The sequence below is a fragment of the Bombus flavifrons genome, chromosome 15, assembly GCF_040668555.2.
Source record: "Bombus flavifrons isolate JBK064 chromosome 15, iyBomFlav1_principal, whole genome shotgun sequence".
In the NCBI taxonomy this organism is placed as follows: Eukaryota; Metazoa; Arthropoda; class Insecta; order Hymenoptera; family Apidae; genus Bombus; species Bombus flavifrons.
This window is the reverse complement of record NC_138456.1, coordinates 5,356,275-5,382,672: the sequence shown is the minus strand read 5'-3', so window position 1 is coordinate 5,382,672 and position 26,398 is coordinate 5,356,275. Positions and strand designations below refer to the sequence as shown.

General features: G+C 36.8%; 1 protein-coding gene across 5 annotated transcripts in view; it reads left to right on the top strand.

Annotated features, from left to right (window-relative positions):
* The window catches only part of siz (Brefeldin-resistant Arf-GEF family protein schizo), a 144,975-nt gene that overhangs the window by 63,604 nt on the left and 54,973 nt on the right, over window positions 1-26,398 (top strand). Inside the window, exon 1 of one of the 5 annotated variants that reach the window (XM_069128961.1) lies at window positions 20,310-23,897. The exons of the other annotated variants lie outside the window; for them this stretch is intronic. The gene's annotated coding sequence lies outside the window, so the exon portion shown is untranslated. Of the gene's footprint in view, window positions 1-20,309; window positions 23,898-26,398 lie in introns of those variants that run through there. 5 annotated transcript variants of the gene reach the window in all.

Genomic DNA, 26,398 nt, shown 5'->3' with positions numbered 1-26,398 from the left:
CAACGTGACCACGTTGCCACGATCGATCCGCCGACGTAACACGATTTCGTCGATGCAATCGAAACTCGATTCCTCGAGCGTGCTCGAATTTCCATGAATCCTGGCCACTTCGAGAATTCGTGAGATCGGCTTTCTAGGGAATTTCGTCGGGCCTCCCTGTCCTCGGAGATAATAAAGAAGGGCCGAACGAGTGTCGAGTTGGACGAATTGAACGTCGATGGGAACAGTTGATTGGATTTGTTCAAGCAGTTTGGTCCTAATAAATGCTCAAATTGTCATGCCACGTTTCGCTACTTCAGACCGAGCGAGTGACAATGTTCTTCCCCCTAACGTTCTAGTAAAATTAATATGGCGGAAACGTAGACGAGCATTTGTTCACTGACTGGCAGGTTTACCAACGTGGCTTCTTATACGCTGAATCCCGAAAATGTGACTTTTTCCAACTTAGTTTAAATATTTTTCTTCTGATAGTCTCGAACTGTAGCCTATGTTACTGCAAACTCGTTTTAATATAAAACAACAATGATGCAACGTATAAACTAACCACATTTGCCTTAAACTTGCCTAATAATCTTAGTAAGCGATGCTGTTGAATTGAGAAAAATCTTTTCTCTCGTATCCTGCGTTAAATCAAAAGCAAGAAACGGAATACGATCGAAGCTTGTCGATGCTATTAGAAGAATTAGGGCAGAATAAAGATTCTACTGTATCGACGTGTGTATTTACCGTGTACAAACGAATGCTTGAAGACTTCAACGATGAAAAAAATCTACGAATGTAATGTCAACGAGGAGAAGAAAACCTAGATTTTTCGATCTTTCCTCGTAATTTGATTACGAAAAATATATTTAAATACGTCTGGCCTTTTTAAAATAGTTTTTGGCTTAAATAAAGACATGAAGTTGGCAACCATGCAAAAGAATATGCGGATGGTTTCCACACGTTTGGTCATTTTAAACGACAGTTTTGCTCGTCGTTTCGTCTTAAACGACCGCTTCGCTCGTCGTCAAGGCATATTTTTATCAAAATGAAGGTTTATTCGCTCGATGTAAACGCACCATTACGAAGCTTTTTAAGACGATCCTGTGGAAGAAGAGCGAACAGATAGGGAATTTTCGTTTCGATTACAAGAAGATCGGAGTTAGAAGGAATTCAACAAAGATTTATTTTAACTCTGCTGCATTCTTTGGGCAATCTGTAATACAACAACCATGTGTTTTTATCGTTAGCTTGCAACTATTAGGATCAAATAGAAATGGGTCAATTCCTGGATGAAGATGTTTCGAGAAGAAAGTTTACTCTGAGATTGTATTTAACTTCTCGATTCGTCTTATAATGGTCAGTTTCGTTTTTTCTTATTTCTTTTTTCCTCTTTTTTTTTTTTTTTTTTTTTTTAAGTAGAACATAGCGTTGCAAAGCGTATTATCGGTAACCAGATGTTGATCTGTCTTGGAGATCAAACTTTGCTTCTCACGAGTGGGTCGGAACTAAGAAAACATCTTGGTGGAAGAAAAAGATGACCCAGTCCACGTATTTGATATACCGCGTTGAAAAAATTGAAAAGGTTCCGTGGGTAGATTTTAGAATGATCCGGACAAATCCGTTTCGTGATGTCGATCCGTCTTATTTCGAAAGCAACAGAGATCTGCAGCAAATAAATCAGAGTCCGAGGTATTAAGAAACATTGCAAGTAAGAAATATAACGATGTAACAAATTTTAAAATCCATATAAAAAAAAAAGAAGTACAAGGAACAATTGTAAAGAAAGAGACACGTTATCATCGGACAACGTGGTAAATCTGAAATTTCAAAAGTCGTCAAAAAGACAGCGAAACAAAATTCATCGTCTGCAAACTAATTTTTCTTCGAGTTTCTCTGCTTCTTCCTTTTTGCTAAGTAGTTCGAAAAATCACACGAGTATCTAAATGAGAGCAACGCTACGCAACTCTAACGACTAACTAACTTACTAATAAAGACTCGAAAGAGAAACGCCTGGTAAGAAGAACGATAAGACAAGAATGGGAGAACTCGTGGCAAAATGGCAAAACACCATCTTACGTGAATGCAGAAGGAACGTACGCGGATTAAACTCGGCTGTGGCTTTCACAAGAACAGAACAGATATACCTAGTTGCGTTGTAAATATTACAATTATACAGGGTGGTTGGTAACTGGTGGTACAAGCGGAAAGGGGGTGATTCTACGCGAAAAAAGAAGTCGAAAATATAGAATAAAAATTTTTCGTTTGAGGCTTTATTTTCGAAAAAATCGACTTTGAATTTTCGGTCGGTACGCGTGCACTTTATCACGCGTCGTTATAACGGATCTCACTGTAGATCGTTGTCTCGATGGAAAAATTAAAAAAAAAGTTTTTATTCTATATTTTCGACTTCTTTTTTCGCGTAGAATCACCCCCTTTCCGCTTGTACCACCAATTACCAACCACCCTGTATAATCAGAATTGATCACACCATACACACACACACATACACACGCACGCGCGCGCGTGCATATTTAATTAACGTTTGCGGACTGCAGACGCGAATCCGCGTTTCATAATACTTCATGCGGTATCCTATAAAAATGTTAACTACAATTAATCAAAACAATAAAAGAAAACCTCTATAACTCGAAGATACTATGTCTTTCCTTGATGTTCAAATTATCGAGGTCGGCCACTGTATTTGTGATAAATTACAGTCACCGATACCTTAGCAGGCAATGGGACGAAAACGACAAATAAATGAAGATTAAAAAAAAAAAAGATAGAAAGAATAATAAAGAAAGTAACAGTAAACTCAAAGACAAAAAGGCAGACTAAACTGGTGGACTCTGGGAGAATGGAAGTTAAACGAGAAATTGTGCGTGTGAATCGCAACATATTACGCAAAGTACGAGGAAATGCTTCGTATGGAAATAGTGAAATTCCTCGCTAACGCGTACATTAATTTCTCGTAAATGTAACATGTGCGATCTGATCATCTTGCGTATAAAGCGACATATAGTTAGGACGCTGGGACGAGAGGCCGGTGAATTCCAGTAGCGTGTAAACGTTTGTGAGAATCGCTGTTTTACACGCGGTTCGTCGTTGTATCAGCAAGCCGCTTAGGAAGCGGATAATAAAGAAGAAAGCGAGACAATTCTCTTGCTTAAACGGCAGCAACACGCCTGCAATCTTCGTGAAACGATCGCTCGTAGCGTATCGTCCGGTTGAAACGTATCGTTCGTTCGTCCGCGATTCGATCGGTGGCTGGTATTTATGCGATATTTTACGAGATTGTTGGACAAGATGTGGCAAATAGATAAAAAAGTGATGTTTGTAATAGTTTGTAACAAGCGTGACAGAGATGGAGTGACGCATTACGCTCGTGTTAGATGGCTTTAGGAGAGACGTGAAAGTTTTATGGAATGGCAGGTTCCCATGGCCAAAGATGGACGTTGAACGATCCGTCGGACGACTGTTTGCTATTGTATCATTGTATCATTGTAGGTTCTTTAGCCAAATAGCAATCTTTTGGTATCAGCGTCGTTGAAAATATTTATTAACTTGGTTATGCTGCGAATGTTCGTGCAGATTCATGTTTTTATAAAACAAACAGAGGAAATACAATGGAGTTGGGAAATTCGATCGCTGCAATTTTCAATTGCTCCGACTATCGCAATATCGAAACATTTTCGTCGAATTTCGGTTTGCTAGATCGTATTCTGTTTTATTCAATTTCGCATTCCTAGAATAGAAAATTTCTTCGATTCTCGTAGAACGTTAGAATCGTTGGAATTCTTCGGTTAGTAACGATCGACGAAACCTCGAAATCTTATCTGATCGCTGAAATTTGACACTTCTTTAATTCTCATAATACTATGGCGTTCGAATGGCGCTCGTTTCTTGTAATTGGAACCTTTCAGTTCTTATCGTTCGGTTTACAAAATATCGAATTTCTCCGATTTCTGCGATCTGTTTAGATGAAAAATTTCAGATTCGTTTTAAAAACAAACAAAAATACCAATCTAGAATACTAATAAAATAATAGCTACGAATATAATAACGATAAATAATTATTTAGATCACGAAACAATTTCCTATCTGCTGCTCTCCGCGCATTTTTAATTACATCTCCATAAACGTATAATAAATTGGCACGAATATCCGCTACGATCTAGTTGTAAATTTATTCGAAGCGTGTGTCAGCTCGGATCGAGGATACACAATTATCGATGTCCGTGTTTCGCTAGAAAGTAGCTATCCAAGCTTCTTCCGGTAGGACAGCCTAGCGGAAGATCGACAGGGAATCGAGTTTGAAACGATATTGCTGTTACGTTGGTTGGCGAAGTTTGCCATCTGCGATCGAGTTACTGCGAAAATCGTCGGTAGGGCCGTTTTATTGGATCCCGGAAACCCGTGGCACGAATTGCGATTGTCTGCAACTTGTGCCAAGCTAGGCCAAAGTGAATCGAGGCTCGTTAGCGTCTCATTATACTCGTGGGACTATAGTCGATCGCTCACTTACCGAGTTATGGCTTCAATGGGAGTGTTTTATTAAACACAGTTGCTGCATCGTGAAATTAGTGAAATTAATGTCGTTTGTTTGCTTAGGTTGATTGGCTTAAGCGCGTCTAGATTCGTTCTACAAGTACAAAATTTCATATAATTTTCGCGCGCTTTTGCGTAATTTTGTTTAAGACGTTGCTCCACTGGTATTGGCTACACTGCAAATTTTTACACGTTTGCTAGAAAACACGAATGTGAAAAATTGCACAGGATGCGTGTGATATGGAAAGACATACAGAACGTGCACAAGGTATAGCGCTTTCTATAATCTTTGATAGGCAAAACTCTATAACTGTACAGTGTACGTTGATAGTTTTCTATCGACGTTTTGTTCTCTGAATTATATTCTCGGAAATATGAAATTGCATAAAAATGCACGGTCTACTAGCAACTGATTCGTATATTGCTGCCAACTATTTTTCAAACTAGTTTCGACCGTGTCAAATTTTATACAGTTCTCGCGTATATTTTCTTATCTTTGAAATCTTAACGTTAACACCGTTGTACCATAATTTTATGTTTCTTTTAATTGTTTCGAGCGCACAAAAATTCTGTGTAAATTTTCTCCTATGTTTTTAATTTTCAAAATTCTACTGGACTCTATTGGTTTGGCAACTAAGTGATTGCGGATTTTGTCATTAGGTGATATTGACATATTGAGGTTTCTATATTTCTTTTTACTGTTCGTTGGTTTAAATAACAAAATGTGTTTCGAATGCATCAAATTCTACACATAGTCGTTTTCAGCGTTATTTCTCAAGTTTTACTCAACGTCGATAAACCTTTTATTTTATTTCTTCTGCCTTTTCTTTTCTATTCGTATCGTCTACCTGAATTTTCCTATCGTTTAACTATTCTTGGAGGCTATTCTTGGTATCGATTTATGAGATTTAATCTAAATTTTTAGAAAAGTTTTATCACCGATACTCACGCAGATAGCGTCGTTGAAAGCTTTTATAAAGCTTGTATAATGACGTCATCGTTGCATAATAGTTAGCCGTAAAAAGACTGTACAATTATAGAGCTCTCAGTTATGAAGCTAAAAGCCTTCGAGTATAGAATTATGAGAAGATGTGCAACTGGCAGGTGTAAATTTTCATTGCATTTCGATGCTGTAAAGCGTAGAGTATTTCGTTATTCTTTTTAAATGAAACTTATTTTTATCTTTTTTTTTTTTTTACTGGAATTGTATTTATACAAATTTTCAATGAAAATATTTATACGTCTAATTTTTTAGTAAAATGTTCAATTGTTACTATTTAATATTATTTCTATAACGTTCTTTACTTTTCTTACTGGAATATTTAAGAATTTGATTTTCATTAGAATGTTCGTTAATTAATTATTCTTTTTGTTTACGTTAAAAAGAAAAGAAAATTAGAATACCTAAAAATGATTATGTTTTCGCTGGCGTTTTTCACGCTGACACATTAATATAAAAGATAAGAAGAAAGATACACGATTTTTATTATAACACTCGGGAACTGATATTTTTCTCTTAGAATATTTATTAACATAACAAATTACTATTATCATTGGCCTCTATGAACGTCGCGGCGATTATTATAGATAAAAAAAAATTAAATTAACGCCATGCGAAGATTGACGTAGTTAATAGCACTTCCGGATTGATTCAAGGCCGTGTAATCAATTACGCTTTCATTACGCTTCTTCGCTACCTTCGTCGATTTACGTCACGCATTTACACGTAATATCAACTTCGCAAACTCAAACTCGTAATATCTTCTTCGCGAAACTAAAACTCGTGTTCTTAAACACTCGTATGATATGAAAGAGCCAACGACAAAAGAAGAAAAAAAGAAAAAAGAATAGTTGCCAATGGCAGCTTTTATCATTATGTGGAACAGGAAGTGAAAGTGCTTTTACACTGTTACGTTTCACTAAATCCACTAAGGCACTTGAGCCTGTATGTTTAATTCGCATTACGAAACAATTGATTAGCCTTCGAACGTTTACTCGAATGATTAATACAGATATTTTGCAATATTTTTTACATAGTACTTTAATACACAGTGGCATGAAAAAGTTTCTGCCTATATACATTTGTCATTTTATGTTCGTAGACTGATGTATAAGAGAATTTTAAATAATATCGAGTAGGAGATAAATAAAAGGAAGTAATATAAGGCGTAAATATTGTTATAGAGTTGTATAATGTGTTATTCAACATTTTTTTAAAATATCGCTTTTGGGTTGTAAAGTGAAAAATGTATCTGACTGGAAACTTTTTCACGTTACTGTGCACTGGATACAAAAATATTTGTGTAAATACTTGCACACCAATATGATAAAAAAATACCAGTGGAAAAATTATTAAAATTCATAGTGCGTCAATTCCGAACTTCCCTTTGTACAGTGGCTGCAAAAAATATTTGCAAAAATCCCTCTACTAATATGACAAAAATATTACTAATATACAAATTACTAAAATTCATAGTGTATCAATTCCGAACTTCCTTTTGTACAGTGGTTGCAAAAAATAATTGCAAAATACTTCTACCAAAATGGAAAAAAATTACTAAAATTCATAGTGCATCAATTCCGAACTTCCCTTTGTACAGTGGCTGCAAAAAATATTTGCAAAATACTTCTACCAAAATGAAAAAAAACGTCCAATACAAAAATTACTAAAATTAAAAATGCACCAATTCCGAGCTTCCTTTTGTACAGTACCTGGAAACAATATTTGCAAAAATCCCCCCAATAATATGGCAAAAATATTACTAATATACAAATTACTAAAATTCATAGCGCACCAATTCCGAACTTCCTTTTGTACAGTGGCTGCAAAAAATATTTGCAAAATACTTCTACCAAAATGAAAAAAAACGTCCAATACAAAAATTACTAAAATTAAAAATGCACCAATCCCGAGCTTCCTTTTGTACAGTGCCTGGAAACAATATTTGCAAAAATCCCCCCAATAATATGGCAAAAATATTACTAATATAAAAATTACTAAACTTCATAGCGCACCAATTCCGAACTTCCTTTTGTACAGTGGCTGCAAAAAATAATTGCAAAGTACTTTTACCAACATGGTAAAAAATACCAGTGCAAAAATTACTAAAATTCATAGTGCATCAATTCCGAACTATCTTTTGTACAGTTGCTGCAAAAAATAATTGCAAAATGCTTCTACTAAAATGGAAAAGAATTACTAAAATTCATAGTGTATCAATTCCAAACTTCCTTTTGTACAGTGGCTGCAAAAAATAATTGCAAAATACTTGTACCAATATAGTAAAAAGTTACCAATACAAAAATTACTAAAATTCCTAATGTATCAATTTTATTCATTTCTTTGATCCTTCGCCGTGTATCTTTAATTTCACCAAAGAGAAGAATAAAATGAAAACACGCTCGCCTGATCTGATCAATCTCGATCGCTTCTCAAAAACAATGTTAATAGTAACAAAAGGATTACGCTTCGTTCTAAAAAGTTAATGTAACATGAATTTCGTTTTCCAATTGCCGCTGGATAGAAAGAGCGACCTACAAAGGGTCCAGTAAACAAATGTATTATGCATAACACGAAGCTCTACTTCGTTGCAATTCCTTCTTTCAACGTTAACCGTATTTTCTATATGTTTTTTTCCCTTCATTTTATCCCCGTTTCTCTCTTTTTTTCTTCTTCTTCTTCTTCTTTTTCTTTCACCTTTTCACAGATTACATACACGAGAATCGATCATATTTATCGGCTGAAGAGATTGTCGGATAAAGAAAGTCGAGAATTCCCAGACGGCGATTAGTATCGTTCGCATGATGCGAATCGGATTCACGATCGAACGATCATTGTTGACCAGCAGCGTGGCTGGCTCTCTATTTTCATATGAAAAGAGAATAAGGGAAGAGAACCGTGGCTGGAGCAACGGCTAAAATTGTCGAAAGTTGACTTCGCGCCAACTTTACGGAATATCTCGACGTTGCTCGGAAAATCTCTTCGTGGAACGATGATCCAGCTATTGGAAAATTTGAATAAAATTCGGGAATATTTAGTACTCTTCTTTCATATATATATATATATATATATATATATATATATATATATATATATATATATATACATCCATATCTATGGTTTCAGACTATTTCGTTAGTCCTTTTTCTTTCGTTTGATAACTTTTAATTAAACTTTTGTTCGTGAAAAAATCAGTAGGAAGCCTGAGATAGCGGGAAATTTTAATCAAAAGGTGAAGTTGTACTTTTAGGATCTTCTTCAGGATAATTGATGCTTTCATGTGCGTTATTCTAAAGTTATTCTGCTATTAATTTTGATTAAATTTATTTCAGCGTTCACGATTCGTTCTACGGCAAATGGTTTATCGTGTTTTAGTTGATAATTGCAGACGAAAAATAAGATTGAACCTAATCTTAAACTAACCTTCTGCTAAATACATTTCTACGTTTATTAATATCTAATTATCAACATTATTAAGATACGCTAGCAACAAATACCTTGTGATTTCCATGTATCTACATTTTCGTTTGCTGATCCGGTTCTAATCCAGTAATTTAAGGAATCTAAGGATGAAAAACGTGCCAAGCAACGAAATGATCCCAAAAAGTGTGACAATCGCGAACACCAGTCTCATTATATTGGGTTGGCAACTAAGTGATTGCGGATTTTGTCATTAGGTGGTAATGGAATATCTCGTCATTAGGTGGTAATGGCAAAATCCGCAATCACTTAGTTGCCAACCCAATACCACCGCGTACTGCTCTTTGAAAACGACACACTGTCGTACGCAATAAAATCATCGAAATTTCCCTTTATTCGTAGTTCTATAATCGCGACACATCTTGCCGAAAATAAGTAGCTAGATAAAAGTATCCGAGATACTTTCGCGCGTTAGTACGTCGTGGACGAATAGTGAATCGGTGAAAGGTAGAGTCGATGGCGCTGTATCGCTGAGAAACCGAGGATTTATTAATCGTGATGGGCGTTTCGCCGGCGAGAGTTTCATTGGGAAAACACAGGCGACCGTAGGAAGCCCGGAAATTGCGTACCATTATTGTCATTAAAGATTTCTACGTTTGTGTAACTTTCACCGCGGGCACGTGACGTCGCAACAAACACGAGGCTTGAAACTGAGACGTGAGCGTGCCACTTGGTCGTTAGCGATAGATTCTTCTCCAAACACGCACGCGTACGCCAAAAAAAGAAAAGAATATCGACGTTCTAAACTTCATTGCTCCCGTTGAACGCAACAGTCGAATCTTCTTCGTGTGTTGTTCGTGCAATCTCGAAAATTAGCCAACGCCTCTCCACTGTTACAGCTACGAAACGTTTCATTTGTACGCTGGAGATTGCGGCTCCTTTGTCCTCGTTGCTTGGTCGCCTTAGTTTACGCCTGGGTTTAGATCATGTTTCACAAATGTTTTTCTAAGAAAAGAAAAAACACGGAGGCTCAAAATTAATTTGAGCCGATTCTCAGCACCTTGTTTGGCCTTGTTGCAATTGAGAAACTTGTCGAATGATTTCTCAAATTTCAAACACTTTGTTGATCAATCTGAGAAAACATTTGAAATCTCAAATATTTTGCGTCCAGACAATTTTGAGCCACACACGTATTTAAAGTTAGCAATTCTACGCACCATTCTACCGATCCATTTGTTGCCAAAATTAGTTTGAATCTGCTTTAATTCTCGTACAATTGAATAAACACCTGCAACTGCAAATATATTGCTATAAAGTAATTTCAAACGGCTCATTGAAAAAATCCAATCGCTCAAACAAATTACAATCGATCTCGCGTGATTCGATCGGCATTGTTGAAGCGAGACTGGTGTCTATCGTTCAGTGGGGCGTTAATTGCGGAAAGAAGTTGGCGTGAATATCTCCGTGGGGGATTTCATTCATCGGTTCATTCGTTTCTTTTCTCTTCTTTCCTTTTTTCTTTTTTCTTTTTTTTTTTTTTTGAATGAGACCGACGTTCTCAGAAGCGCGTCGCGAGGAATCGTCTGAAACCGCGTTCGATTTATCCCCTCGATACCTTCAGCCTCTTCTCGCGTGTCTGCGATATTGCATTCATTCGACGAGTGGCTACACCCTCGTATACCCCGCCATACCACCAGTTTCTCAATTATCACGGCCGAACAGACGACGACACGGTCGTTGCGAATGCGCCTTGAAGCTCGTTTCACAGCTCGTGTATCACGACCTCGATTTCATTACACCCGAACGAACCAACTTCCTCGTTTCTGTCTTCTCCGTGTGGAAAAAGAGCCTTTTTCTGCAAACGAAAGAGACATTTTTTAAGATACGGAACATTTTGAAAAATGATAATTTTTGATGTAAGAAATTATTGATTTTTAAAGTAGTGTTGAAAATATAATAACGTTGAAGATTCAAAGTAATGATGAATTTTGCAATAATTTGAATTGTTTCATTACTTTGGGATACGAGGATTTTCGAGACAGCAATCGTTTCTAGGATGCAGCAATTTTTGAAAAATAATAATTTTTGATGTAAGAAATTGTTGATTTCTAAAGTAGTGTTGGAAATATAATAACGTTGAAGATTCAAAGTAATGATGAATTTTGCAATAATTTGAATTATTTCATTACTTTGGGATACGAGGATTTTCCAGATAGCAATCGTTTCTAGGATGCAGCAATTTTTGAAAAATGATAATTTTTGATGTAGGAAATTATTGATTTTTAAAGTAGTGTTGGAAATATAATAACGTTGAAAATTCAAAGTAATGATGAATTTTGCAATAATTTGAATTGTTTCATTACTTTGGAATACGAGGATTTTCGAGATAGCAATCGTTTCTAGGATGCAGCAATTTTTGAAAAATGATAATTTTTGATGTAGGAAATTATTGATTTTTAAAGTAGTGTTGGAAATATAATAACGTTGAAGATTCAAAGTAATGATGAATTTTGCAATAATTTGAATTGTTTCATTACTTTGGGATACGAGGATTTTCGAGACAGCAATCGTTTCTAGGATGCAGCAATTTTTGAAAAATGATAATTTTTGATGTAGGAAATTATTGATTTTTAAAGTAGTGTTGGAAATATAATAACGTTGAAGATTCAAAGTAATGATGAATTTTGGAATAATTTGAATTGTTTCATTACTTTGGGATACGAGGATTTTCGAGACAGCAATCGTTTCTAGGATGCAGCAATTTTTGAAAAATAATAATTTTTGATGTAAGAAATTGTTGATTTCTAAAGTAGTGTTGGAAATATAATAACGTTGAAGATTCAAAGTAATGATGAATTTTGCAATAATTTGAATTGTTTCATTACTTTGGGATACGAGGATTTTCCAGATATCAATCGTTTCTAGGATGCAGCAATTTTTGAAAAATAATCATTTCTAGCACACAAGAGTGTTGGAAGAGTAATCATTTCCACTATACGAACAGTTTCAAAGAATAATAATTTTTAAGATACACAAATTTATAAAAAAATGACCATTTTTAACATACAACACTCTTCGAAAATTAATGATTTTTCAGGATAACAAACATTTCTGACAATTATTATAATATATACTTGAAATTAGAGTAGTCTATAGACCATAGATTGTAGAGTATATAGTGTGTGAACGAAAGCGTAGATAAAGGAAGACGAACAAAGACTGTGAGAGGTAAACGTAGGAGATAAGGAAAAGATGTATGGAAAGTCAGAATAATGAACGATGAGGACAAATAAAAAGATAATATTACAATCCATATATATACTTTATTACGTATAGAAAATTAAACATTATACAATGAAAATAAAATTGATTCACGTACCTTAACAATCTCGTTCTTTCGAAATATAATTTTTAACGTGTGTTACCTACATTGGACAGAATTTTCCTCGTTCATTTTTACAAAACTTGACGCAATTGAAAAATTCTAACAACTTGAAGAATTATGTGAAAGCGTCAGTCGTATCTATCTAACGCGTATACTTCGCGAAATCGTCAAAAATAGTAACAAGCGACACGCACGTTAAAACGTGTAAAGTACTCGGCGTGTAAAATGTTTGAGGTAAAAAAAAAAAATGTTGAAAATTTTTGTCATAAAAATTCTTAAAAGCTGGATGTCTGCTACAGCGGCATATTAATTTCTCCTTTGCTTAGTTGAAATTTTGAGATTTCGTGGAAAGATTGCCTAAGTGGATTTATTAAGGGAATATTCAACTGCGAGATTTTTCCAACGTCGAAATGCAACGAAGTATCGCGGGCCTAATACGGTCGAGAAATTAAATTAACTCGGTTTCTTGAACACGCTCAATGAGATCAATTAAGGGGAGGCTGTTTTATTCGCTGAAATTGCTACAGAGACACTGTGTTTGATTTTGAGGCGGCGCCACCAGTTGGATCGAGATTACTCCACTTTCAACTCATCGTCATTGATCGTATATAACGTAGACGTAACAAAATCCATTAACTCGAATCATTATATAGTCGTGTGATCGATTAGAAAAATGTTATTTGTAAATTAGAATGTAAATTGTTTCAACATTTAATTGAAAACTCAACATTCATCGTTCTTTCTTTCCTTCGTCTAACTTTACGTAGTTTTTATATTAATTCTTATGCAATTCCTATATTAGCAAAAATTGAGAAATCCATCGATCGGATAATATTGGGTTGGCAACTAAGTGACTGCGGATTTTGCCAATACTACCTAATGACAAAATCCGCAATCACTTAGTTGCCAACCTAATAGAAGAATTTACGTAAAGTTTAACGAAGGAGAAAGAAAAAGCAACGAACGATTTGAAATTAAATTTGGAAACCGGTGGTTTGATCGGGTCTGGTAGTAACGAAAATGATAAAAATACAAGGAAAGATAATAATAAAAAGGAAATAGCATAAATTTCGTAGTAGATTGTTATCGTTTTTAAACAAATATATATTTTTTTAACACAGTTAGCTGCGTTTCACGAGTATACTCGTCATCGTCTACTCTTTGCCACACATCCTAGGCACAACATCTTCTCGAGGCTTCTTCATCTTCTCAAAGAGGTCGCAACAGCTAACTGGTTAAACGAATAAAAAAGAGTAGAGAAAAAAATATTTTCGAAATACATATTTTACTTCGTTATTCTTAATTGTACTATTTATTTATTTACAATTTTGTTTAACGTATAAATATATCATGATAGAAAAATGATAGAAAGAAGAAAGTTGTCAGAGGATCGATGAAAAAGTAAAAATTTGGTGTTTTATTTAGAAAAAGGGAAAAGGAAGAAAGTAAAATGTCGCGTTAAGCATCGAATGATAAATAGAGAGTGTCTTGTGCCGATGTTTTATAGCCGTTCCCGTGTGCAGATCGAAAGGATAGAATCGAGTTCCTTTTTCTGCCGCGATCCATTAACCTCCACGAATGCAAATGGTCGGCGAGCAAAGGCCAAGCTCTCTCGCTATTCCAGACATTCTAATCCGAGGCGAAAGTCGACTGTGTTGAGGTCTGCGACACGGATTGATTTTATCATGTGTGACTTTGTCCCTTTTTCTTTTTTCCTTTTTCTTTTTTAAATTGTCACTGCCTTCAATTTGTATAATTACCTATAACGACGCAAGAAAAAGATAATTTCCAACAATTAGAATGAGCAATCGCTCTTGTTCTATTTATCGATAATGATCGGTAAGACACAAAGTTCATAAGGTAAGGAAGAAATTCGCGAAATTGTAGTTCGACTCGCAAGTAAAAATTTGAGCAAGAAGAAGTTCTCATCAAGATAGTCGAAATTATAAAATTCCCCAAGAATAATCAACGAGAGACAAGATTAAAAGAAATTCGTGAAAATTAGTGTTTGAGACGCAAGTTTAAAAAATTGAGCAAGAAGAAGTTTCCATTAAGATATTCGTAATTACAAAATTCATCAAGAATAATCAACGAGAGACAAGATTAAAAGAAAATCATGAAAATTATTGTTTGAGACGCAAGTTTAAAAATTTGAGCAAGAAGAAATTCCCATCAAGATATTCGTAATTATAAAATTCTCCAAGAATAATCAACGCGGGACAAGGTTAAAAGAAAATCATGAAAACTATTGTTTGAGACGCAAGTGTAAAAAATTGAGCATGAAGAATTCCCACCAAGATATTCGAAATTAAAAAATTTCTCAAGTATAATTAACGAGGGACAAAGTTAAAAGAAAATCATGAAAACTATTGTTTGAGACGCAAGTTTAAAAATTTGAGCAAGAAGAAATTCCCATTAAGATATTCGTAATTATAAAATTCTCCAAGAATAATCAACGCGGGACAAGATTAAAAGAAATTCGTGAAAATTATTGTTTGAGACGCAAGTTTAAAAATTTGAGCAAGAAGAAATTCCCATCAAGATATTCGCAATTACAAAATTCATCAAGAATAATCAACGAGGGACAAGATTAAAAGAAATTCGTGAAAATTATTGTTTGAGACGCAAGTGTAAAAAATTGAGCATGAAGAATTCCCACCAAGATATTCGAAATTAAAAAATTTCTCAAGTATAATTAACGAGGGACAAGGTTAAAAGAAATTCGTGAAAATTATTGTTTGTGTCGCAAGTGTAAAAAATTGAGCATGAAGAATTCCCACCAAGATATTCGAAATTAAAAAATTTCTCAAGTATAATTAACGAGGGACAAGGTTAAAAGAAAATCATGAAAACTATTGTTTGAGACGCAAGTTTAAAAATTTGAGCAAGAAGAAATTCCCATCAAGATATTCGTAATTATAAAATTCTCCAAGAATAATCAACGCGGGACAAGATTAAAAGAAATTCGTGAAAATTATTGTTTGAGACGCAAGGAAAAATTTGAGCAAGAGGAAATTCCTATTAGAACATTGATAATATTAAAATATGAATAATATTCATGAAAATACTTGTTCAATACACGTGAGACAATAATTTCCATCTGGACGTCAATCTTATTTTATTCGTCGATAATAACCGACGAAGGATAAGAAAGATATATGTAATTTCGTGAAATTATTATGTACTTAGATGTTGCGTAACAAAGTGAATGAAAATAAATTCCTACTATAATATTTGCTTGCGCTGCTTCCAAGCTTCATAACTCGAGCTTAATAAAGACTCTGTAAATTCAAACGAAAGTCCTTGGAAACGTTTTGCTTTGAAACTTTCGTACTTCTGAAGTAACTCAAAATTAGGATCCATGGAAAATAAGTACGTACTCGTATACTCGAAACTTTAGACCTTGGCATTATAATGTGTCCTTGCTATTCTACAATTGCTCAGAAAACTCTTTGTACAAGAGTTCTAGGAACGACATCATACATATTAATTTGAATAAAACACATTGTACATTGCGTCTTAAAACAACACATATTTCCTTTTTCTTTTATTTTCTACATTGTAATAAATCACAATGTTTACTTGTGGACTCCACTACGTATAAATACAACAATTACATATTGTTCTGGACAATTTTAATTATTTTAATTGCTCTGAACGTAGATGTAATTTATTTTCAACAGAAACGGAGAAACTCATTGTAACATAGAAAATTCATAGACAAAGATGTCGTCATATTTGTAACAGTTAACGGGTTAAATCTATGTTACAGAAGGAAATATAGAAAGGAAACTTTCTGTAAGATAATGAATCGCGTTTACGACTTACCGTTTACGTATTTATAGCTCGTTACAGCATAAAGGAGTAATAAAACGAGTCTTGGCCATCGTACAGGAATTAACATAATATAACACGTCGATTCTTTAACGCTAGAAATTTTTTATCATTTTATTTGAATAAAAGTAGCCTACAGCAAAGTGTATAACACAGTAATATTGGGTTGGCAACTAAGTTTTTTTTTTTTATTTAGTTGTTTACATTCACAATTTGTCCAGTTTGGACATTTGGTAGAATTTTTTAGCTGTTAGATTATCATGTGGGTGGCTACCCCCAGTGGGATACTATCTTCGTGTTTGTTAGGTTCCTTTTCAGTCTTCTATCCATATCTGAGGTGTTGATCGTTTCCATAGCTAGCCGGTTTGGGTGTATTCCTATTCTTTCTTTATATTTTCCTCTTTGACCGTTGGTATTAGGCAACTAAGTGATTGCGGATTTTGTCATTAGGTTGTATTGTATACGATCTAAAGCAGAGCGCACGAGGCTTTCGTATAAAAAAGAAGCGTCAATGTGCAACATGTGTGGCACATATTCTAGAAGAACGTGAAGATGGTCTGCCAAGATCCACAAAGGACTTTGATCGTAACAAAAATAATAGAAAACAGATAATAATAGCCTGCGCACTTTTCTATGTTTATGGGGAATGTAAAATGGCAAAAATACATAAAATATTCAAAGTACAGTACAAAGTACAGTAGATAGAAGAAACAAACCTCTAGTTAAATTTGTTTAATTATAAGAATCATAAAAATACCAATTTCCATGAGAATCCTCGGTCTCGTAAAAAGAAAAAAAAAAAAAAAACAACAATATAGAAAAAGTCGTCAACACATGAAAATTAGCAAAAACGTATAACAGAAATAAAGAAACAAATCCAGCTGCGAGACGTATTAAATAAAAGAAATAAAAATAAATAAAAAACAGCCTCCTCGCAAAGGCAAGGAAATTCAGCTGCGAAATGTACGAAATAAAAACGAAGCTAGAAATAGTCGTTTCATGTGAGAATGCGGTCATAACAAATCAAGAAAATAGAAATCAACGAAAGATTGCCTTTTTCAGAAAGAATGAAAATTTACATGCGAAATGTGCGAGACGAAACAAAATAAAGAATAATCGTCTTACAAATGAGAACAACTCCGAACAATTCTGAAATAGAGAAAATTAAGAAGAAAAAAAGAAAAAAGAAATGAAAAAAGGAACGAAAAATTAGTGTTTCCACGAAATGTACGAAAAATTAAGAAGAAAACAAGAAAAAAGAAAAGAAAAATTAGTGTTTCCGTGGAATGTACGAAAAATTAAGAAGAAAAAAAGGAAAAAGAAACGAAAAATTAGTGTTTCCACGAAATGTACGAAAAATTAAGAAGAAAACAAGAAAAAAGAAAAGAAAAATTAGTGTTTCCACGAAATGTACGAAAAATTAAGAAGAAAACAAGAAAAAAGAAAAGAAAAATCAGTGTTTCCATGGAATGTACGAAAAATTAAGAAGAAAAAAAGGGGAAAAAACGAAAAATTGGTGTTTCCACGAAATGTACGAAAAATTAAGAAGAAAACAAGAAAAAAGAAACGAAAGATTAGTGTTTCCATGGAATGTACGAAAAATTAAGAAGAAAAAAAAGAAAAAGAAACGAAAAATTAGTGTTTCCACGAAATGTACGAAAAATTAAGAAGAAAACAAGAAAAAAGAAAAGAAAAATTAGTGTTTCCATGGAATGTACGAAAAATTAAGAAGAAAACAAGAAAAAAGAAACGAAAGATTAGTGTTTCCATGGAATGTAGGAAAAATTTCGCGATCGACAGTATTATGCGAGTTACGATAATGCATCCTCGTGGTAATCCACACGCGTGACCCTCGATCTTGCCAGCCTCTCGTGCAGTTCGCAAAACGCTCGTTGGCATTTCTTTTGCTACGGCGGACCGTCTCCGCCTGGTACGAGCTAATCAGAACTAGTTACGTAAAGACACGCGGAGACGGCCGCCGACATGCTTGATTTTCCACTCGCGATCCGACACGAGTAAACTTTGTAACGAATCGGCCTTTGGGCACATTCTGCAACACTGATGGAAACTCGCCTTAACAGTACGTGGTCTACATATGTTTAGCGAAAACTTGTCAACCTCGAGGAACCTTCTAAGTGCTGCAAACTATCGTTCCTTATGTATTCTACGTACATTGAAAACATTTCTCACTTGTATTAAATGTATTTCAATCGTTGCTGACATTAGACCTGCGAGAAATATTCTATAGAATTTTCGTAGAATTACAGCGATTTATTTTCACGAAGCTTTTTGTGGTCTACGTGTGTTCAGCTAAAACTCGTCACGCTTGGAAACCTGCAAATTAGGGTTCTTCGTGTATCGTACATGGAGCTATCGGAAATATCTTGTGGAAATTTTATAAAATTACAATGGTTTTTTTTTTGATGAATTTTTACCATCTACATGCGTTTACCTGAAGCTATGAGAAATGTTTTATGGAAATAACTTTGATTTTGTAAAATTATAGTGGTTCATTTTGATGAATGTTTCATGATCTATATATATTCACCTAAAGCTTGCCATTCTAGGAAACGTCCAAACTATTTGTTACTCACACATCGTACGTGTGTACTTTGAAAACATTTCCTATTTCTATCAAATACATCTCTGTCGTTGTTCGTATCGGAACTCGTATCAGAGACGTGTTCTAGAAATCTTAGAAAATTATAACGTTGTTCAGTTCGATGAACCTTGCATGAATTGTTCAAAATATAAATAGCAATTTCCTGCAGTCGATTTTCATCAATTTCCTAGCAAGACTTTCCAAATCGTTGCGTATCTCATCGTCACTAAAATATCGAATAATTCCTTCTACATCCATCGACGTTATCGTGATCGCGCGTATAAAATGCTTCGGTTGCTACAAAACAAATAGACAGATTGTAAGAAAAAAAATACCAAGAGACTTGGTATTTCGTGGCTGGAGAATGACGGCTGTCACAGAGGCACTAAACGGAAGTTGGCGCATGATACGGGGAAAATGCGATCGCGGATAAGAGCAAAACGTTCGGCATTTCCATGCGCGGACAGGTATACGGCGACACGTCGCTTGTTTCCCATTTGCTTTCGCCGGTCGGAACTTTCACTCATTGTTAAAGCTGCTTCACGCTCGAATTCACCGCGTGGACATCTCGTTCGATCTCGATTCAACGGCTGTTACCGACAATCGTGCGTGGAAAAGAGCGTTTCGCAAGAGGAGCCGAGGGTACATCGATCATTTCCACGCCGGTAAGCACCGGCTACGAATTTACCGGAATCTCGTCTCGGTGTACAAGGCGGTACCGTTATTATAATGAAATGAGTTATTCGATTAGTTGGCCGCTTTGATGAACTTGGCGCACGCACCGAGCAACTGCGACCGAGCGCAATTCGATTACGATGCAATCGGGACGCATAGGTCTTTCGATGGTTTTACGAGAGCTGCGTCACAGCGAAACTACGCGATACTGTGAATTCAACTATGTGTTGCATGGGAATTGAGAATTTCGCGAAACGGTTGCAATTACGATGATTTATTACGATATATTATTTGCTTCTGTCTATCTTGCCCGTGTTATTCGTCGCGCAACTTCTATCTGTACGTTTGTAAGGCAGAGATAAGATCCCGTCTGATGTTGATAAATAAAGAAATAAATAAATTTGTATCGATCAGCGATAAAATCCGAGAAACTGAGACACGCTGAATTTTCGAACGATGGAATTGCGGGATCGTCGGACGCCGAATGTAAAAGCATTAGAATTACGAGTCGGCAAATTTTGGAATCGCAACGTCTTGGAGTAGCATCCGTGATGGAGAAGAGCGTTGGGTTCGGCGATATTGGAATTGCCGCGCGTTGGATAAGAAACGCCGGTAATTGCTATGCGTCGAATTGGAGATACCGGAATCGCGGTACGCCGAATTCGTATGCATAGAATTACAACGCGGTGACTTATAAAACGCTGGAATTGCAACGCGCCGAGGTAGAGTATATCCGAATTACGATATGCCTGATTTGGATGTGCTGGAATTGCGACGCATCGAAACGGAGAACAGTGAGATCGATTATAGTGGATTGAGATTATAACATTTATTGAAATCGCAACGAAGAAAGTAGGATTCGTTGGAATTGCTAGATGCGACAGTATCGGAAAGTACTACGATGGCGAATGTCGTCTTGAAATTGCAGCATACCGAGATTAAGAATCGTTGAAATTCCGACGAACAGAATTCCCAGATGCGGAAATCACGATGTTTAGAATCCAACTATAAATACGTCTGAAGCGATCGCGTTGCCCGGGACTCGAACGTAGCAGTCTCGGTTCGCGAGAAGATCGACGCTCCTTCCGCAACTTCGATTCTTGTCTCGTGTGGACATCGAACGCTCCCAATAGCGGCGATTTGTCATAGATTCGTGCATTCCATGCATGTGTGCCCAGTAAAAGGAAGAAGAAAAAATGACAGAGGTGCACGACTAGAGCCGGGTAGAGCAGCGGGGCACGGTGAGACTCACGTCACGTCGCGGCGTCGTATCCATCGAGGTGGGGTGCAGCCGTTCGACGGTTTCGCGGCGAACATCCGAGCGAGTCGCGGCGAGTGAGCGAGCGAACCAACCAGTCAACCTGAAACCGCGAACAGCCGCGACAGCGTGTGCCTCGTCGTTGCTCCGTGCGCTCTCGATGGCGCCAGGACCCGCAACTTTAAAATAAACATCGCGATTCCGCCGCGGGCGTCGGCGAGTATACGGCGCGCGGATCTTGAATCGGGTTTTGCCGCGCGAATACCTGTCACACGGTCGAAATACGGCCACGCGTGCGTGTAACTAGTTCACGATATCTTTTAATTATACGGCTCTAGATGTAGGATAAGTGGTTTAACCGGGTGGATTGATAAGGAGGATTTTTACTCCGAACAACGGTGCTTCGAGTTGTGAAAACAGGAATATTGATTAGTGAGAGTTGAAACGTTCGAGAAGTTAGTGTAACGGGGATTGCCGCGCATGGAATCTGTCGACTTTGCGATTGCCTTGGAAAGGTGCTGCAATTGTATCGGAATGCTCGTTGCAATTGCATCGCGGGGAAATCGAGTGACACGGCAATTACTCTCGTTGGAATCGCGGCGCCACAATTCCATCTAGAAGGAATTGCCTGCCGTTGGAGTCAATTGCAAGGGAATTGACAGGTGTTTAATTACAAAGCAACTGTCATCGTTTCAACCGACCCATCTTCCAAACAATTCCATTTCGTTGATTTTTTCGTGCCACGAAATTACGGTGCCAAGTGTGTTCCAACGTATCAATCTCGACGACGCAGCAAAATCCAGAGAATTGCCAGCAACCTTGCGCTCGACCTCAAACCGAAGCAGCCTCTCAAATGCGCGACTCGAGCTCGGCTTAAGGCTCGAGTCAAGGAAATCGCATCGTGACCGAAATGCCGGGCTAAAATCCGAGCCAAAAGGACCGACAACCTCAAGGCAAAACGGTCGGTTCTCTCGCAAGTTCGCGCGGAGGTGCCGAGCGTTGAATCGGATGGAAAACGAGTGGAGTGGAGTTGCGATAAAACGTTGTAAGATCGGGAAAGGGACAACTATGGCGGCCAGTCGGTGAAATCGAAGATGCAGCGAAAGCACGATCGGTCGAAGTTCAAAGTATAGCGGCGTCTATTGAGTGTTTTGCTCTCGCGTTACGTCCGTGGAAAGTCAAACGGACGGAGAGAAAAGGAACGAGCGAGGGAAGGAGAAGGTGAGAAGGGAAGGACGTGGTGTGTACGCCGACAGACTTTCACGTCGACTCTGTTTCTTCTGGATCGCGTTACGAAAATTGCGATCCGTTGCCCGAGTATCGCTGGAAAAACTCGATCACAGCTATATCGGAGATCGGTGTGTCGCGAACCTTGTGTCACGATGCGAATCGAAAGGAGAATAAATCGCGAGAAGTAGAGACGATTTGGTTCTCGGATACGACATTTGGATCGGTTGCATCGTCCGTTCGTTCGTTTTTACATAATCACGTAATGTATCTCACGAAGAATTTGCTCGGTTCGTGCGAGCAAATACGGTTGGTCGGGTGCAGAACATTTTTTCAGTGAAATCGTCGCGTGGTTTTTGGCGATCGTCCGTTGTGCGCTCCCGATCTTGAGAAAGCGATCGTTAACGCAGGTTGTGAACTCTGCAGTGGACACTTGATGGAATATAAACGTTGACAGCTGAGATATACAAGCGATAACGATAAATAACAAGGATATAAGTAACAACCGAAGTACGGGATGAAATATGGAAGAAAGTACGAGTCAAAGTTGAAATTGGTCGAAAAGAACGTGAAACGGAAGAGTGTGTTTTTTATTCGACAAGATTCTTCAAAGATAAAAGCTTAGGCCAAAGTCGGGTGATATTCTGCTTCTACCAAAGCCGGTCTTCTCAATAAGAGAGAGAGAGAGAGAGAGAGAGTGGAAAGATTAAGTAGCAAGTTTTAAACAGTTCGAAGTTGGTCGAATTATCGGTCCTCGAACCGACGTCGCTTCCTCGTGAACTTCGCCAGTCTCCCGCCTCTAATCGAATCTTCCGCAGCAACGACGGATAAATCGATTACCAATTAATACCCGGAGTTCTCTTGGGGAAGAGAAGAAAAAGATAAAAAAGCAAAATCAATTTTGTGATGAGGCAAAATTCGCAGACCCAAAAACCAGTTTAGTTTGCAACTAAATAATATCTAGATTTCTTAAAGTTGCGAGAATTTGGTTAATTGCCCAGAACTACCAAATAAGACGACAAAAAATCAATTATAGGAGCTGGATTTCTTGGAATTGCGACACATGACGGATTGGAATTCGCTGGAAACGCGGCGAATAAAATTGTGCCGCGTTAGAATCGCTGCACGTAGAAGCGAGGTGCGCTGGAATTGTCGCGCGTAGAATCGAATCGCGTTGCAACTGTGAATACAAGAAGTTCGACTACGGTGGAATCGCGATGCGCTGAAATCACCGCACGCGGAATTGGTCGGAATTGCCACTCTGAGAATCGACCCGCGCCGAAATAGCGGAACCATAGATAGAAACGGTCGTTGCGTCGGAGTTGCCACGCACAGAAATTGTTCACATGGGAATTGCGGCACACCGAGCTCGGAATTGCGACGCCCCGAGATTGGAATTGCGCGTGTGCAGAATTCAGTTGTTAGGAAATTCCGACGTACGAAATTCAGCTTCGCGAGAATGTTGGAATCGTCGAACGTATCAATTACATTCGAATAAAAAAAATACCTCGAACGACAACAAAATATCGAAGATTATGGAGGAAGGTGGAAACAGAAAATAAACGGCTATACGATAAGAAGTCGATAATACGATGGTCGATGGAGGAAAATTAGGCGCAGCGCGCGTTTATTGGTTCTGACGGCCATAACTACGCGATAATGATGCGCATTATATTCGCGATTCGTGCGTCATAAGGTTTCGACTGTCGGCGACGACGGTGACATCAATTTAGAGACTGTCCGACGCGGCTAAATCTAATTATTTAACAAGCCGCTGGCCGTAATGCGCCTCGAGCGCGTACGCGAAATTGTGTGGAAGAAGGCGACCGCTGCGACGAACGTTGTTTCTCTTCTTCGCCTTCTCACGACTATCGACAGTTTAGTGCAGTGTATCGTTAGTACGCCGTGGTGTTTCACAGTTTTATGCTGCCTTTGTGTTTGCAAACGCATCGTTTGAAGATACCAGGTATATCCAGAGCTTCTTGGAAGGAAACCGTGGAAATGTCTGGCGACTTTTCCAAATCTTTGACGATCTTTGGGCTACGTGGTCTATTTTTTTTTTTTTTTTTTTTTTATTAATTTTTTCGGAAATGTTGCAAAGTAAAAGTACCACGCGTTGGCGAGCAGGACGAGTGAAATTGAAATATCGCGTGATTTATTGAATTTCGAAGAGAATTATGACGCTACTGATCGATTTAAATGTTTCGGCAAATTTAAAAAGCTTCCCGTAAGTTTCCACGTGTGAGACTGTGATTTTTGGTGACGCTTTTAATCGATTTCGATTGCAATTTCACATAATTTTCCACGAGTTTCGTACGATGTACAGAACTCGTTTAAACCTTACGATTTGGCTATTTTTCTCCTCCATTTGTTCTTGAAACCATAGAACTGTCGTAGCCTTGATGTGTCTCGGCTAATCCGCTTCACCTCGCAGCCCGATAATTGATCGAGCAAATTAAAAGCTTGGGCAAATATCGTTAGAAATTCAGATTGCAGTCGGATGCTAAATACAGCGATGAATACAGCATGATCGAATTATAAATACAATCACATCGACTCACGACCAAATATATCCGAATTCTTTTACGATCGTTTTCAAAATTGTTCTCGCTGTTCTGAAACCTTTGGTTCGACCAGATAGATTTTTAGAGCCATAAATCGAATGGATTGCTCATATTTCCATATTATTTTATTACTATTAATTTATCGATATTAAATTGTATCTTTTGCTTGAATGTTAATTTATCATTATATAATTCTCATTATAAACGTTTTAAACAAAAGAATAAAGTACGTAACGTAAATAAAGCTGTCGAAAGTTTCAAAATCAGATTATCTTGCGACTATTTTTCTAGAAGAATGATAAGCATATCTGAATTAAGAATATAGTCAGAAATATCTTGTGTATTAGAACAAAGAGTTGGAGGGTAGACTCGATTGGAAATGTCGGATACTACATTGAAATATTAATAAAGCTTACGCAAATGAACGCGATCGATCAACAAGATTCAGTTGCATATCAGAATCGACGCTCGAAGGTCTCACAGCTGGATGATTCTTTTGTCTTCCACCTCTCTTACCTCTTCTTGCTCACCTGTGTCGTTTCACGAGGATTTTACAGACAGGCACGAATGGAACACACCGCCTTTTTCGTTATTACGCAAACGTCAGTTTGACATTTCGCTTGGTCATCGTTTAATTGCATCGCGACACGACAGAAAATAAACTATTTTCGTATCGAATTTGTTTCACTGGAAAATACAAATATTCGAGTTCAGTAAAAGATTCAGATCCAGAAAGATACAAATTCTCGAATTTGTCTGGTTCATAAAAAAGAAAAAAAAATATTAGGCTCTTCCAAGTTTGAATTTAATATCGTATTTATTTATTTTTCATTATTGATATAATGTCATACAATTTATAGGAAATTTAAAGGTGAAAAAATGCGTAAAACGAACGTTATATGGAAACCTACTCAGGTTTCGTGTCTTTAACATCAAACTCACGAGGCCTGGTGAAACGACCGCTTTCAAAATTTAATTTAACATTGTACGTTCGTTGTCATTTCTTTCGTCCGTTTAATTTTGTATGAATTATTCTATTATCTGACTAATCAATTTCTCAATTTTTGTTAATATAAGAATTCACGTAAAGTTAGACGAACGAAATAACAACGAATGTAGAATTCGAAATTAAATTTCCAAATCGATCGTTTGACTACGTCTGGTAATTACTTTCATGAAAATACCAACTTGCATAAATATCCGCGATCGCATGATCACACGTTCTTGCGATTTTCTTACTGCGACTTTAAATTCCGAAAAATTATACCCTAGAAGTTACTAGAAATATGAATGTAGTATCTGAAAGAGGTTAAGGGATTCTTTATCCCCTCTTTATAAGATCATTTTTGAATGTATTATAAGTCATTTTATTATTTTTTCTTTTTTTTTTTTTTTTAACAGTATAAATCACTCGAAGAGAAACTATAACATCATACATGTTTCAAGGATCTCTGAATTCTAGAACTAATAAATCTTACGAATCTGGGAAAAATGAAAGTATATAGTTAATAAGTAGGAATATAGTTAATCGATAAGAAAGTGGCGTGAATCATGTGAAAATTGCCTCGCTTAACTTATACGATGCTTCAGAGAAATTGCGTGAGGTTAGAATTTTATTTTACGAAAAAAGAGTATCATATGTACCTAACCTAATATGTATACGTTACGATCCGACAAGAAGCAACCTAACCTCGTAAGAGAATCTCGTACTTAAATGAAAATTCGTGGACAAGAACGTATGCTCGCGTGATATGAAAATCACGCTTTCTAATTAACTTTAATGCAGTTATAAAAATGCTGGCTGCGCGATCAATGGAAATGGCGGTCCGTTAGGTTAGGAAATCTCGTTCCAATAGTCGTATCACGTACGAAATTTATTTTTCTTTCTTTCTTTCTTTCTTTT